At 38.8% G+C, this 17,346-nt stretch overlaps 1 protein-coding gene and 1 pseudogene across 4 annotated transcripts in view; both read right to left on the minus strand.

Annotated features, from left to right (window-relative positions):
• Positions 1–17,346, minus strand: part of SUGCT (succinyl-CoA:glutarate-CoA transferase) — a 768,395-nt gene that overhangs the window by 11,332 nt on the left and 739,717 nt on the right. The window lies entirely within an intron of this gene.
• LOC138439439 (mpv17-like protein pseudogene) lies at positions 12,051–15,918 on the minus strand (annotated as a pseudogene).

Here is a 17,346-nt window from a genome sequence, read left to right on the forward strand (position 1 = left end):
CAAGCTACTTTAACTACACACAGCATTCGAGCTACATTTCTATAATCCAGACCAACTTAATAATGTAAACAGTTGCAGGAAACAGAGGTAGCCAAAAACATGTGGGAAACCATAATGAATATTCAAGTAATGGGAACATAATATCACATCATCATGAGGGAAGGGACCTCAACATTCTTTTTTCTTTCCAGAACTCGATGCACCTCACATCTCCATGATGTATTTCCAAAGCAATGAAACAACATATTGCTCAACTTCACAGTGAACTGGCCAAGGAGCAACACTAAGGGTTAAATTCACTAACATAGCTGGCCAGTCCAGTCATGATGGAAGCGAGAATGAACACAATTAAAACTAAATGTGTGGGTCTTTTCCTCTGTTGTGCCTTTTTAATGTCTGATATGGGTGTCAACTTTTTTAAAAAATCAAGAATACTTAAAAGCAAACATCTGTTTTATAATATATGAAATGCTATATCAAAAAGTTTTTATTTTGACTTCTTTGGCCCATTGCTAAGATACATGCTGTAGATATCATTTAATCTTCAAGGCTTACTAGTGCAATAAGAAGCCAAATTTCATTTTTCTGAAAATAATGATAGCTCCAGTACCAAGTTATTTCACAATTTCCCCTCCACTGCTTGAACTCATCATCATAACAATAACAATATTTTTTATATGGCGCCTCTCAGCCATAGCATCCAAGGCGCCAAATGGAACCATACAGTTAGAACACATTAAACCCATTAGATGTGAGATAAAAACAGATAAAGCCATTTCAACTAGCATGGAATGGTGGAAAAAGGCCATGGAGAATAAAAATGGCTCTGGATATCTTGAACAGAAGGACTCAATCGATGACACGGCTTATATGGTCAGGCATCCCAGAAACTCCAGGCAACATGTGGTGTGTACCACCAACTAGGATGAGTCACCCGTCTTACCCAGAGTTCAGAGGCACCCTGGATCACTACTGCTATAACAGAATTTATTTTGGGACTCTGTAAAGATAATGAAAGTCCCACTACCTATGAGGTAAGATTATGTTTTCAACTCTCTGTGGTTCTGTGATTGTCATTGCTCAGATGTCCAGCTTCCTTGTTCTAGGGCCACGATAATGTGAGATGTCCTGATCTCTTTGATGCTGACTGAGGTCATGTGTTGGCCGACAAACTGTGAATAGGAGGGGTATGTATGCCCCACCTCCAGGTCAGAACACTCAGTTGCTGATGTAAGACCATCCGGGTCTCTCTGGTATAACAGCTTGGCCATGTGTGAGATAATGACTGCCCACCAGCCCTTGCAAATAATGATGAACATGGGATATTAGCAAGGAATCTACTTGCATCACTTTAAACTGGAGTTATTCAGGAATTGTCACTACCCTATATGACAATTGTATATGACATAGCCTATGGAGACTGATTCTATGTCTCAGTTTTAATACAGAGACTTATTTGCCTGGACCAGAGCAGAAATTCATTCATCTAGTCCCTCAGCACTCCTTTCAAAAGTATTCAGTTCAGATGCTCCAAATACTTCTAAATTCTCATCTTGTGTGGAGTCAATTTTGACCAGTGAAATGATGAGAACAGCTATTATTTATTGAATACTTACACATGTTAGGCATTTGGTGGAATGCTTTTCATATATTACCTTGTTTGATAGACTGAATGACTTTAAAAAGTAGGATGCTTATTATACCATTTTATCAACAAAGGAAAGTGGGGTTAAGTAACGTTATCAAAATGACACAGCCAGTCAACTAAAGAATTCTGTTAGAATTTAGGCTGGCTAAATACAAAGTGCATGCTCGTTAACACTAGGATATATTTCCTCTCTGCATAATGTGGGAGAAAATCTGTTCTCATATCAGTGGCTGAATAAATACCATTCTTTGGCAGATGGTGTTATAAAGCAGTACTGTATTATAAATACTTATATATTTCATGATTGCTAATCCATTAAGGCATTTATCTTTCATTTGAAAAAGAAACAGGGTAACTTGTATTTGATTTATCTATCTTGTTCCAACCCACTGAAATGTCATAGTAGATTATCCATTTCCTGCTGGAAAAAATATATGGCCCATAAGGAAATGCTATTCATATTCATTAGCAAACACGCAATCTCCCCTCAAAGTGAGCTACCCAAACTTTCAGCTAAGGTCTCAGAAAAGCATCAGGCTTGAAGAAGCTCCCCCCGGAATGATTTTTTCCAACATTTGTGTTTGCTTCTAATTATTTTCAACACTTCTGAAAATGCTAGGAAGGGTGAAGAAACACCTTGCTGACAATGTGCTCTTTGCCAAAATAATCAATCCTCCTAGCTTCTCTTGCCTTCTAAAATTCTAATATTCAATACAAGCTCTTTGGGCACATTCCCAAGATTTTGTTTGGTTCGACTTTACCATGGAAAACAAAATTGGTTCAGCTGAAGTCTGTAGCCAGAACATTTTAAGCTTCATAGACCTTCAAAGTGGTGACCTTCTCCTCACCTCCTCTGCTTCTGCGCTCCATTAAGGAAAATACCGGAAGAAGTTTCCAGGCAGAGCAGCCAGATTGCATTTCGGTTCAATTTTGAGAGGAGGAACTGAACAGAGCTCAAGCAGGTGGTTATTTGTGGCTCTTCCCTCAAATGAGCTTTGAAAAGTTCTTCTGTAAACCTTGGAAAGTCTTGTAATTTAATAAAAATTGCTTGTGCTTTTCAACCTTTTCTTTTAAAGGAATCAGTCATATCAACAATATTCTTGTCTTATCCAAGTCTCTGAGAGCACACAAATCACAATCACAGTCCAAGCAAATAACAGATCAAGAAAATTATGTCCTCAAATCTGCTGCTGAGAAAACAGGTTGCTCAGGATTTATTGCAAGACTTGATCTTAGCTTTTCTCATTCACTTTCCCTCTGTAGTCCAGATGGGAAGATTTTAGGCAAAGGTCCTTTCCCTCTATGTCCCTATTTCCATTTTGGTATCACCAGCCTCTCAGGTGGCTCAGTGGTAAAGATCCCACCTGCCAATGCAGGAGACACAGGTTCATACCCTGGGTCAGGAAGATACCCTGGAGAAGGGCATGTATTCTTGCCTGAGAAGTCCCCTGGACAGAGGAGCCTGGTGGGCTATAGCCCATGAAGTCGCAAAGAGTGGGACACAACTTAGCGACTAAACAACAGCCTTCCAATAACAACATTCCAATCCTCAGTCTTACCTTTGAGACATTGCTACACCAGCGATCCTGTCTCTGAACTATCCCTCACACCTCTCCACACTTTTGATCTTTTCTGCCACCTCCTTGGTCCAAAGCATTCTGAAATAGAAGGACCACGTGTCCAATCTTCCTCCCTAGCTGTTCCCTCCAGGCGCCCTGCACTCATTCTGCCTTGGACTGGATGCTGTGTGGGTCCTTGTGCCCACCTAGAATGCATATTGGTTTGGTGACCCTCAAACTCACATTTTTCTGAAAATTCTGTTCAGGGTGACTTGATGTTGACCTTTCCTTCTTTTTTTTCACAGTGCAAAGGAACATCTCTCTTCTCTGACTCTCTATAACATTTGATTTACTTCTCCTTTATAGTTTATCTCCATGTCTAATAGTGTTGCTCTTGGGATCCTTTTTGAGACCAGAATCAATATTTTGTTCATCTTCAACTCCTCACTGCACCTACCACACTAAGTGTTCAATAAATAGGTACTGGAAGTATTAGACTAAAAAAAAAAAAAAAAAAAAAACCAACAACCTAATATGGCTTAGATGGTAAAGAATCTGCCTGCAATGCAGGAGACCTGGGTTCGATCCCTGGGTCAGAAAGATCCCCTGGAGAAGGGAGTGGCAACCCATTCCAGTATTCTTGCCTGGAGAATTCCATAGACTGAGGAGCCTGATGGGCTATATAGTCCATGGGGTTGCAAAGAGTCGGACACGACTGAATGACTAATACAGCAACCCAAGTTGCAAGTATAAAAAAATACAATGCAGCAGGAAGTATTAGACAAAAAGAAGACCTAAACTAGAAACATGAAATACAGAATGAAAGAGACATGCAAATTAATATATTGTGCCATAGATATCCAAATGGAGTCATCTTGACTCTTCCACTGACATCCCATGTCCAACCCATCAATAAATCCTTTTGGTTCTGCCCTCAAAATACATACAGAATCCAATCATTTTTTATAACCAGCTTAGCCTTGGCCACCATCACATCTTGCTTGGATTTCTGTGAGGGCTCCTATCAGCTCTCCCTGCCTGCATAGCTTCCCTGCAACATATTTTCAAACAAGGCAGCTGGAGTCAACCTTTAAAAACATGATTCAGATCAAGCCATTCTTCTGCTCAAAATTCTTCAAAGCTATACCTTCGTAATTTTTGATGGCTCAGAATTTTGTTGAAGGATAGCCATCTCCAGCTCCCTAATAGCAAAAAAAATTTTCATACTGCTTTTTAATCTCAAAAGGAATAATGAATCTAATTGACTTTTTCATTTCTTCATCACCTAGTTCCTTGCAAACACTTTTGGATACACATTAGACTTTAGGACTTGTCTACTTATGTACCATTTCAAGGGAACTTTGGTGTACAAACACACACACAAAAAAAAGAAAAAGAAAGAAAGAAAGAAAGAAAGAAAGAAAGAAAGAAAAACTCTACACTCTGCAAAGCTTCCCCTGTTGAGTATTGACAGTGGGCTCTTAGATTCCATATAATCCACTAACCTTCCCACTATGAGGTTACCCCTGTGACCTCTCCTCCTGCCCTCCTCGCCTTACTTACTCTGCTCCACTGCACTGGTTTTCTTAACCAGGCAGGCTCATACTTAGGGGACTTCACTCCAGCTCTTCTTTCTGCCTGGAACATTCTTATTTGTGATATTTACATAGATCGTTTCCTCAAATCCTTCAAATCTTTCTCAATGAAGTCTACCCTAAGCACCTTTAACATTTTAACCTGCCATTCTGACCTTGCCACTTCCAATTCCTCTTACCCTGTTCAACTTTCTCTTTCTTCCATTGTACTTATCAAATATGTCTACCATTCTTTCACTCCCTCTGCTAGAATGTAAGCTTCACAGAGGCAGGGAGCTGCGTCTGTTTTCCTCAACAAATATTTGTTGAATATGAATGTGTGTATAAATCAGTGATATAGTGTAACAGGGCTTTGAACTCAGTTCTCAAGTTTCTAAAAGAACGAAACTCAAAGTGTTCATACACTCAGACCTCAAGACTCTAGAAAAATAAATCTTGTCAAATGGAGCCAAAAGCAAATGGAAGCAGTATTATTGACTATGAAACCAACTTGCACTTATGCTACTCATGAGGACAAACACCTGCAATGTTCTGAAGATGAAAAGTTCCAGGAGCTGTGTGTCATTTTTTAGTACAGAGGCTCATAGAGCACATGAAAACAGGTGTTCAGGAGTATCTTTAAGCTCAGTGAGGGCAGGATCATATCTGTTTTGTTTGCACTTTCTTGTTTAGTTGCTTCAGTTGTATCGGGGTCCATGAATCCCTTGGACTATAGCCCACCAGGCTCCTCTGTCCATGGGATTTCCTAGGCAAGAATCCTGGAGTGGGTTACCATTTCCTTCTCCAGGGGATCTTCCCAATCCAGGGACTGAACCTATATCTCCCTCATCAGCAGGCAGTTTCTTTACCACTGAGCCACCAGGGAAGCCCCTTGAGCTGTCTAGAAGCCAGTAAATTGGGATGCTCAAAGTATATTTGTTACATGAATATAGGATGGAAGAGAAAAGATTTCTATTATTTTCAGAAATAAATAATGCAATAAAAAGTAATTTTGTTATTTACACAAAGGAAGGTTTTACTACCTGGATGTTGGTACAATGATGCCAAATTTTACCTTAATTTAATTTGTTTAGAAGTTAATTTTTCATTATGACAATAATATGTGGGACTCTATGAACAGTGTAAAATAGCTCAGAAAACATGGTCACATGTTAAAAAAATCGTTTCTTATTCCTTTTTGGAAGGACATCTTTTGGATTTTTAGTGACTACTTTTCTATTTGGAAAACAAGTCTTGGTTTTTATTTATATGAGACTATAATTTTTACAATTGCACATTAATTTAATTTTGTTTTCCATGTTTCTCTTTGCTAGTGGGTGTTGTGAATTTCACATAATAATAGCACAGCTCCATTGTGGTGTACAAAGACTTTCCTATTGATTGTTTCCCCTTTCCCACATTCTCCTTATTAGCTCTTTAGATTTCTACTTACAAAATGTCATGCTGACTCTCACAAATGAAATCTGCGGTTATGCTTTCCTAGAATCTTCTGAACTACTTAAAAAGTATTTACTACACATAGAAAAAAGGAATAACTACTGACTATCTGAAATGTTGTTTTGGCTTTTTATACTGTCACTGTAAATGTGAAGACAGTAATTTTACCTTTTTAATTATTTGTTTCTTTATTTGGCTGTGTCAGGTCTTAGTTACAGCATGCAGGATCTTTCATTGCAGTGCATTGACTCCCTAGTTGTGGCATGAAGGCTCTCTAGTTGCTCTATGACATGAGGGATTTTATTTCCTGGACCAGGGATAGAATCTATGTCCCCTGCATTGCAAGGTGGATTCTTGCCTGGTGGTCCAACTACTGGACCACCAGACAAGTCCCATACTATTTTATATGTTAATTAAATGCACAAGTAATATTCTTTCCCCTCATGGAACTCTTTGCAATTTCCAAGAACACAAACTTGGTCCTCTTCTTCCGCTAAGGGTGGGGTTGGCTAATGTCTGTGAAATATGTTAGGATATCCTCAGTAGATGCTGAATGAGAAGACGTTCTTACCACATTGGAACTTCATTAATTTTGCCTGAGTAACAAAAGAACTGCACAAAAAAGATCTTCACGACCAAGATAATCACAATGGTGTGATCACTCATCTAGAGCCAGACATCCTGGAAGGTGAAGTCAAGTGGGCCTTAGAAAGCATCACTACAAACAAAGCTAGTGGAGGTGATGGAATTCCAGTTGAGCTATTTCAAATCCTGAAAGATGATGCTGTGAAAGTGCTGCACTCAATATGCCAGCAAATTTGGAAAACTCAGCAGTGGCCACAGGACTGGAAAAGGTCAGTTTTCATTCCAATCCCAAAGAAAGGCAATGCCAAAGAATGCTCCAACTATCGCACAATTGCACTCATCTCACATGCTAGTAAAGTAATGCTCAAAATTCTCCAAGCCAGGCTTCAACAATACGTGAACCGTGAACTGCCTGATGTTCAAGCTGGTTTTCGAAAAGTCAGAGGAACCAGAGATCAAATTAACCAATATCCGCTGGATCATGGAAAAAGCAAGAGAGTTCCAGAAAAACATCCATTTCTGCTTTATTGACTATGCCAAAGCCTTTGACTGTGGGATCCCAATAAACTGTGGAAAATTCTGAAAGAGATGGGAATACCACACCACCTGACCTGCCTTTTGAGAAATCTGTATGCAGGTCAGGAAGCAACAGTTAGAACTGGACATGGAACAACAGACTGGTTCCAAATAGGAAAAGGAGTACATCAAGGCTGTATATTGTCACCCTGCTTATTTAACTTCTATGCAGAGTACATCATGAGAAACGCTGGACTGGAAGAAACACAAGCTGGAATCAAGATTGCCGGGAGAAATATCAAGAACCTCAGATATATAGATGACACCATCCTTATGGGAGAAAGTGAAGAGGAACTAAAAAAAGCCTCTTGATGAAAGTGAAAGTGGAGAGTGAAAAAGTTGGCTTAAAGCTCAACATTCAGAAAACAAAGATCATGGCATCTGGTCCCATCACTTCATGGGAAATCGATGGAGAAACAGTGGAAACAGTGTCAGACTTTATTTTGGGGGGCTCCAAAATCACTGCAGATGGTGAGTGCAGCCAGGAAATTAAAAGACGCTTACTCCTTGGAAGAAAAGTTATGACCAATCTAGATAGCATATTCAAAAGCAGAGACATTACTTTGCCGACTAAGGTTCGTCTAGTCAAGGCTATGGTTTTACCTGTGGTCATGTATGGATGTGAAAGTTGGACTGTGAAGAAGGCTGAGCACCGAAGAACTGATGCTTTTGAGCTGTGGTGTTGGAGAAGACTCTTGAGAGTCCCTTGGACTGCAAGGAGATCCAACCAGTCCATTCTGAAGGAGATCAGCCCTGGGATTTCTTTGGAAGGAATGATGCTAAAGCTGAAACTCCAGTACTTTGGCCACCTCATGCGAAGAGTTGACTCATTGGAAAAGACTCTGATGCTGGGAGGGATTGGGGGCAGGAGGACAAAGGGACGACAGAGGATGAGATGGCTGGATGGCATCACTGACTTGATGGATGTGAGTCTGAGTGAACTCCGGGAGTTGGTGATGGACAGGGAGGCCTGGAGTGCTGCGATTCATGGGGTCGCAAAGAGTCAGACACAATGAGCGACTGAACTGAACTGAACAATCCACCTTAAGTAAATGAAAAATATGAAACATATCAGTTCTTACAAATAAACTAGGCCAGAGATGTCTTGTAAATCTATAGTAAAGGTGCCTTAATACACACAAGAGGATTATAATTAGTAAATCAATTCTTTGCCCACAAAAAGTACTTCTTCTGTGTGTCAGTGTGCTTATTTTTAGGAGCAGTTGAAAACATTTCCTGTGTAATCATAATTAAGCCAACAATTCATTCATGGATTTTTTTTCAAGAAAGCACACAGATAAACCTCAAAATGATCATCTAAATATCTCAGTGGCCATAGATCCCAAATTAATGAGAAACAGATTTAAAACATTACTGTTCTTAAGTCTCTAAGTTCACAAGGTCCATAAAACCAGACCCGGTCCCAGATAATGATTTGTAGATTATTATGAGTAAGAAAGTCCTTGCTGAGTGATGATATAGAGATAATTTATCTTCTGTATCCTTTAATAAAGTAAGAAATACTCCAATGAAAAGGTTCCTATACATGACCCTTGACTCCCATGAAAGAAAAAGTCTAAGGAATAATAATTATAAGAGTCCTTCCTGGATTAAAATTTATCTGAACATTTTTATACTTTAAAATTACATGAAGAGGTATAAAACTGTTTATGTAAGGAAAGAGACTCATTTTCTTCACTAGAAAAGGATTGGGTGGTTGACACTCTATGTAAAGAATGTTACAGAGTTGAAAACATGCAAATACATAATACATATTTTAAAGATAACCATAATTCTGTTTTCTATGAAACAGAACATTCAGGAAACACTGAAGTGGCCACCCTAAGACTTTCCTGGTGGTCCAATGGCTGAAGATTCCATGTTCCCAATGCAAGAGGCCTGGGTTTGATTCCTGGTCAGGGAACTAGATCCCACACATCACAACTAAGATCTGATGCAGCCAAATAAATAAATAAATATTTTTTAAAATAAATGAATAAAGTGAGTCTGATTGCCCAGCCCAGTGGTATGACAGTGAATGTGCAGTAAACCCCACAAAGCATGTTTTGATAAAGTTCTGGACATCCTTTTGGGCAAAATCCAGGAGAAAGAAACATCTCCAAATCCCTGTTTTCTTTAGAAAGAAGAGGTATGCTTATTTACTCCACCCTTTGTTGGTCAGAGCCATTTTGTCAAAGACAAGACAGATGCCTCCATGCCTTGGATGTTTGTCAAAGTGTGAATAAAGGTCTTCCTATGTCAGTTTTCCAGCTTGACAAGTCACAATGCATATTGCTGGGCCTGGCCTTATACCTACTACATCAGAATCTTTGGAAGTGGGGCTTGCTATCTAAATTTGAATAAGCATTATACTTGAATCACTAAATTGGAAAAGGCTTACTACTTCCTGGCTACTTGCCTGGATTTGGGCAAATTACTTAAACTTAACCTCTTTTAGCATCAGTGTCCTCATCCATAACATTGAGAATGATAATATTATCTAGTTCATAAGTTAGTTTGGAAAATTAAATGAGAAAATGTTTGCCAAGCACTTAATCCAAGACCTGGCAATAATTGTTAGTTTGCAAGACCCTTGCAAATTGTTAGTTCTTCTCATTTGTGTTATAATTAACATTGCAGAGTCTGAGGTGCAAGGGCAATGAGAATTGAGCTTCTGCTTCATGATGGCCAACAGGGATTCAAACTCATGTTTAGGATCTAGTCTGAAGTCTAGTGCAAAAAAACTTTCTGAAGGGAGATTGTTTATTTTACCCTTAAGAAAATGGACAGTGAAATCTTAGAAACTCATTACATAAAAAACAATACCTTAGATTTCCGTTTTTGATCACTTTCTTCCCAAGTTTTTCCTCTGGCAACTAAAATCTCTGGACATAAGGCAACAAAAAGTACAGAAAAATTCTGATCAGTGGAACCAAGCAGATGACTGCCAAGACCTTGAGACTTGAAGAACAACACCAAGGAGATTCTTCTGGTTTCCCTTGTAGCCTCCTATGCATTCTGGACAGGACACTACAGATGCCATCAGTCCCAAACCACTAACAAACACAGACAAAAGAAAAGCCAAGAAAAAGTCTATTCCTCCTAGCCAAAAGACTAGGAAAAGGATGGCCTAATAAAACCTAAATATTGTTGTCAATATCAGAGGTATTCTGGCCAAGAGCAATGACAGAGACCCTTCTATCACCCTGCCTTGTGGTAACACCATGCTTGGGGGCAGGCTGAGAACTGATCTTCTATCCCACCACCTTCACCCCAATTCCACAGAAGCAGGCAGTGGCTCTCTGATTTTCCAGTTGTGTAATGTTGCCAAGACCAAGGGTGAGCAGACGTATTATTCCCCACCCAGTGGGACAATCTAATTTCTCTGCCAGGATAGTGTCATGGAAATCTGAAAGTGAGCTGAGTGGGGTCAGAGAGCCCAGTGGGAAACTGACCATACACACTAACTTGGCCTTCATGCTATACCTCAACAGAAGGATAGCCTGCTTAAGAAAGAGAAGATTGAATAGGATGCAAAAATCTCATGATATAATGTTCAAAATGTCCTGGATACAACCAAAAATCTTGCATTATAATGACAACCCCAGCAAAACCATAACTTGAATGAAAGAAGGTAACCACCAGTTGCTAATGACAAGATAAACTAGCTGTTGAAATTATCAGACAAGGATCATAAAGTAGACATCATAAAAGTGCTTCATAAATCATCATGGATTCTCTTGAAACAAATGAAAAATACAAAACTCAGCAAAAGTAGAAATCTTTGAAGAGAACCCAATACAGATTGTAGAACTGGAAGATACAATAATCAAAATAAAAACTTACCGAAGGGCTCAGCCCCAGAGGGGAGCCGAGAGGACAGAGTCAGTGAACTAGAAACCAGATCAATAGAATTTATCAATCTAACAACAGAGAGAGAAAGTATTTGACAAAAAAAAAAAAAAGAGAGAGAGAGAGAGAGACAATAAGGACAATAATAAAAGAGTCAACATTTCTATCACTGAAATCTCAGAAGAAGAGAGGGAAATTGTGGAACTTTTTGAAGAAGTATTTGAACAAATAATGGACAAAACTTTCCAAATTTGGTGAAAGATACAAATTTATAGCTGTAAGAATTTGAACAAACTCCAAATAGGACAAACTCATAGAAACTCATGCCAAGACAAATCATAATTAAACTTCTGAAAACAAAAGGCAAAGAAAAAATCTTGAAAGCAATCAGGAAAAAAAAAATTATCTACAAAGGGAAAACAATTAGAAAGACAAGGATATATCATCAGAAAGCATGGAGGACAGGAGAAAGTGGCACTTTTAAAAATTACTGACAGAAAAGAACTATCAACTGTGGATTCTATATCTGGAAAAAAAAATACCCTTTAGAAATGAAGGGGAAATCAAGACACTCTCAAATGAAGGAAAACTTTAAAAAAATGTTAATAACAAACCTACTCTTTAAAAACGGCTAAAGGAAATTCCCTTAACAGAAAGGAAATAATAACGAAAGAACATTTCAAGCTTCAAAAAGGAAGAATATCAGAACAGGTAAAAATAGGGATAAATACACAGACTGTCACCAACTTATTATGGAGTAACTTATGATTTTTCAACTTTACAATGGTGTTATTTTTTTTTTTGGGGGGGGGTAATCTGTTTATTCAAACTTTCTGATTGAATGTGGTGTAAAGAAACATTTACTGTAAGGACTATTTTTGGTACAAAAAAATAATCTGATCCAAAAGTGTTTGGGAGACAACTTGAGATTTTAGAAGAGATGTATACCATCAAAATGGGGGTTTTCTACATCAACTGGCAATAAAATATTAGACCAGAAATAGTAATGATTATAAAATGCCACTTTGGCACTATCATTTATATTAACCAAGGGAGTAGAGGTGTAGGAAATGTGGTCAAAGTGGTGTAGGAAATGGCAACCCACTCCAGTATTCTTGCCTGGAAACTTCCACAGAGAGAGGAGCCTGGCAGGCTACAGTCCATGGGGTCGCAAAGAGCCAGACACAACTGAGCACCAGCATTAGAGAGGTGAAAACATTAGAGAATTAATAGCTCCAGATTAGAAGTAGGGGGGAGAAGGATATTTGGATAAAATTGAAAGTTATCATTGCTAATTAAAAAGCAGTCAGGTCTATAGGAAAGTAAATCTTCAAAACGGAGCACGTAACTGGTAAGCAGAGTATTTTATCTGCAGGCAATTCACTGTGCTTACTTAAGGGGAAGAAATGAGTCCCTTTCAGGGAGTCCTTGACTTGTCATTTCTCTGGGGGCTTTTCAACTTCATTTGTCCCCTTGATACGACGGAAAGTAAAAGCTGATTTGAAGGTGCCATCACCTTCCTGTTGAGAAAAACAGAGGAAGGTGGCCCACAGAAAACCACAGAGTCCAGTGTAAGCTGTTCGCCAGCGAATGGGAATGAGGCTGAAGTTGGTCAGCTGTACAAAAGGCCAGTACATCAGACCACTCTTATACGTATTCCAGAATTTCTGTCTCATGTCCAAAAATATGTCATCCTTTCCCTGGAGAATACTCATACCGGCATAGAAGGTAGAGACGTACACCGGCCCGCCCAGAGCCTGGTCGCACAGCACCTTGGCCAGGATGGTGCGCGGCGCGCGCCCAGGCAGCGCGCGCTCCAGCAGGCTTAGCCACACATAGTTTAAGTTCGCGTGGAAGGCCACGGCCACGGTAGCCACGTGCCGCGTATGTTGCCAGTCGGGCGGGCCGCCCCGCAGCAGCTGCTGCAGCGCGTCGCCGCCCGAGAAGAACCCGGCGTAAAGCAGTACGTTCGCTGGCCAAGGGTAACGCCCGGCGGCGCGCGTGACAGCCTGCCACCAGCTCACCATGCCGGTTCCCAAGGCGCCCCACGAACGCCGGCCGCTGGCTCCCGGGCCTTCCCCCTTCGCCCTCCGCCCCGGCAGCCGGCCTACAATGGTGTTAAAGTGAAACATATTCAGTTAAACTGTACTGTGAATTTTGATCTTCTTCATGGCTAGAAATACATGATACAACACTCATTTGTGATGCTGGGTAGTGGCAGCAAGTCACAGCTCCCAGTCAAGCACACAGTCATGAAGGTGGGCAATCAAGATACATACAATCATTCTGTACCCATACAACCATTCTTTTTCACTTTTAGTACAGTATTTCATAAATTACATGAAATATTCAACCTTCAGTATAAAGTAAGTGTTATGATAAATGACTCTGCCCAACTGTAGGCTAATTGAAGTGTTCTGGGTGTGTTAAGGTAGGTTAAGTGTATTAAACATATTTTTGAGTTATGATATTTTCAATTTATGATGAGTTTATTGAGAAGTAACCCTGTCATAAGTCGAGGAAGATCTGTAATTGACTATCATTCTTGTCATGAGTTCTAAAAATTGTATTTGATGATTGAAGCAAAATTATAACACCTAAGCATCTGATGTGGTGCTCAAGGTATATAAGGAAAATATTTAGGAAAATTATATGCATGGATCAGTAAAAAAAACCTAAGTGGAGTTAAGGTCTCTATATTTCACTTGAACTGGAAAAATGTCAATACCAGTAGACTGTCATAAGTTATGCATGTGTGTATACACACACACACACACACACACACACACACGTAACATAATAACCGAAGCAACCAGTTTAAAAATTCTAAACAAAAATATACACTCTAAATCAATGAAAGTGGAATTCTGAAAATGTTTCAATAACTCACAGAAAGGCAAGAGAGAACAAACAGCAAAAACAGAGGAAAAATTCTTAAGCTATATCACTTCCCAATTACTGAAATGTAGATGATCTGAACTCACCAATTAAAAGACAGAGATTGGCAGAAAGGATGAAAAGTGACTGACTATTAGAAACTCATTTCAAACTTAATAACAGAAGTTGAAAGTAAAAATTTGTAAAAATATGTAGCATACAAATACTCCTTTATCAAAATCACGTACTTACTGATTTTCTCCTCTGCCTCTTTGGAGCAGTTTCTCAGAACTATCTGAGGTGCTGTCTCTCAGGCTGCAAGTCCTCATTGTGCCCCAAATAAAACTTAACTTGCAACTCTCATGTTGTGCATTTTTTAAAACCAACAGTAAAGATGTGTCAGCTCTCCTTAAACTGATACATGTTTCATGCAACTGCTATCCAAATCCAAGAAAGACATCTTTTTTATAAACACAGTCAACTTTTATAAGGAAAAGTAAAATATCTAGACTAGCTAAAAATAATTATGAAAAAGAATGAAGTGAGAGGAACCTATCTATTCTGAAGTACTACAAATAGCTGTAATAATGAAGACGGTGTGGTGTTAGTGGACAGATAGAAACACAAGTCAATGGAAACAGAGAATCCAGAAATAGATCCATATAAATATGACCAATCGATGTTTGAGAAGGGTGAAAAATCAATTAAAAAGGAAAAAGAAAGCCTTTGCAACAAATGATTCTAGAGTAACTGGCCATTTTAGGCAGCCTAATCTCAACCAAAATCACTGCAGATGGCGACTGCAGCCATGAAATTAAAAGACACTTACTCTTTGGAAGAAAAGTTATGACCAGCCTAGATAGCATATTCAAAAGCAGAGACATTACTTTGCCGACTAACGTCCGTCTAGTCAAGGCTATGGTTTTTCCTGTGGTCATGTATGGATGTGAGAGTTGGACTGTGAAGAAAGCTGAGTGCCAAAGAATTGATGCTTTTGAACTGTGGTGTTGGAGAAGACTCTTGAGAGTCCCTTGGACCGCAAGGAGATCCAACCAGTCCATTCTGAAGGAGATCAGGCCTGGGATTTCTTTGGAAGGAATGATGCTGAAGCTGAAACTCCAGTACTTTGGCCACCTCATGCAAAGAGTTGACTCACTCGAAAAGACTCTGATGCTGAGAGGGATTGGGAGCAGGAGGAGAAGGGGACGACAGAGGATGAGATGGCTGGATGGCATCACCAACTCGATGGACATGAGTTTGAGTGAACTCCGGGAGTTGGTGATGGACAGGGAGGCCTGGCGTGCTGCGATTCATGAGGTCGCAAAGAGTCAGACATGACTGAGCGACTGAACTGAACTGAACCTCAACCTAAGTCCCACACTCTATAAAAAAAATTAAGACAGATCACAGAAATAAATGTAGAACTACAAAACAGAATAAACACTGGTAAAAAAATCGTTTGAGCTAGGACTAGGTGAATAGTTCTTAAACTTGACACCAAAAGCAAAATCCACAAAAGGAAAAACTAGTAAATTGGACCTCATCATTTTTTTTTCTGTGAAAGACTATGTTAAGAGGATGAAGAGACAAACAATGGACTTGAAGAAAATAGATGCGAATCAAACACTGACAAAGTCAAAAACAAGAAATATCAAACAATTCAATCAGAAAATGAGCAAAACTGAAACAGACATTTCACAGAAGAAAATACACAGGTGGCTAATAAGCACATGCAAAGATGTTCCATATAACCAGCTCTCATGGAGATGTAAATTAAAACTGCATCTAAATGACTAAAAGAATAGTGATAGCCCCAAACCCTGGTGATGATGCAACAAAAAAAACTGAATCATTCATACACTGCTGGCTGAAATGTAAAGTGTTACTATCACTCTGGAAAAAAGTATGACAGTTTCTTTCAAAACTATAGACACTTTACCATATGATCTAGCTATTGTACTATCATACTCCTGGACGTTTATCCCAGAAAAATTACAATTGATGTTCACCCAGGAATCTGTTCGCAAATGTTCAACACAGCTTTATTTGTAATAGCAAAAGCTGGAAACAACCCAAATATCCTTCAACAGGTGAAGAGTTAAACTTTGTTACATTCATATCATGGACTACTATTCAGCAATAAAATCAACTTGGATGGATCTCAAGGAATTTATGCTGAGTAAAAAAAAAAAAAAAAGCCTAAATCCAAAAGTTACATACTGTATGCCTCCATTTACAGAACATTCTTGAAAAGACAAACTTATATAGATGGAGAACTATTAGTGGTTGATAAGGATTGTAGAAGTGAATAGGGTGGAGAGTAGTAATACCTGTAAGGAGTGGCATGAGGGATCCTGATGATGAAGCTGTTCTTTGAGGCATGGTTGTGTTAGCACAAATCTACATGTGTGATAAATCTGCATAGAATTGAATACACGCACACACTAACGAGTCATGTAAACTAGTGAAATCTGAATAAGATCAGTGGATTGTATCAGTGTTAGTTTCCTGTCTATGATTTTGCACTATAGTTATGTAAGGTGTTACTATTGAGGGAAACTGGGTGAAGAAATTATTTCTTGCAATTTCATATAAATGGAATATTATCTCAAAATAAAAACTTTTTAAAAAGCTATAAAGAGACTTCCTTGGTGGTCCAGGGAGTCTTCCTTGCAATGCAATGCATGGATTTGATTCCTGGTTAGGAAATGAAAATCTTACATGCCACAGAGCAATTAAGCCTGATAAAGAGCCTGCACACTACAGCAAAAGACCCCATGTGCCACAACTAAGATTTGACATGACCAAAATAAATAAATAAATAAAATAAAAATAAAAGGGAAACAAAAAAGGCAATAACTTACATTTGATTAGTGATTTTCATTTTTTTCACTACAAATCATTTCCTATATAACATCTCATCTGAAGGAAATGGAAGATACAAATGATTTTTTTTCCCAATAAAAGATATTAAACATTTCTCTAACTTAACTAGATGAATCATGAAATTGCGGCATAGAGAAGGAATTTTTCTGGACCAGAAGGTTTAATAATAGATTAACGAAGATTTACATCAAACCAAGAATAAACTTTGATTTGAACACAAAAAGATGTTTATCTTTTTGAAAAATTTGAAACCAAATGAGAATATACAATACAACTATCAAATATGTTCTTCCGCCAAGTCATTGGCAAGCCTTGGGGGACTGCCTACCAT

Source organism: Ovis canadensis, chromosome 4 (assembly GCF_042477335.2).
Source record: "Ovis canadensis isolate MfBH-ARS-UI-01 breed Bighorn chromosome 4, ARS-UI_OviCan_v2, whole genome shotgun sequence".
In the NCBI taxonomy this organism is placed as follows: Eukaryota; Metazoa; Chordata; class Mammalia; order Artiodactyla; family Bovidae; genus Ovis; species Ovis canadensis.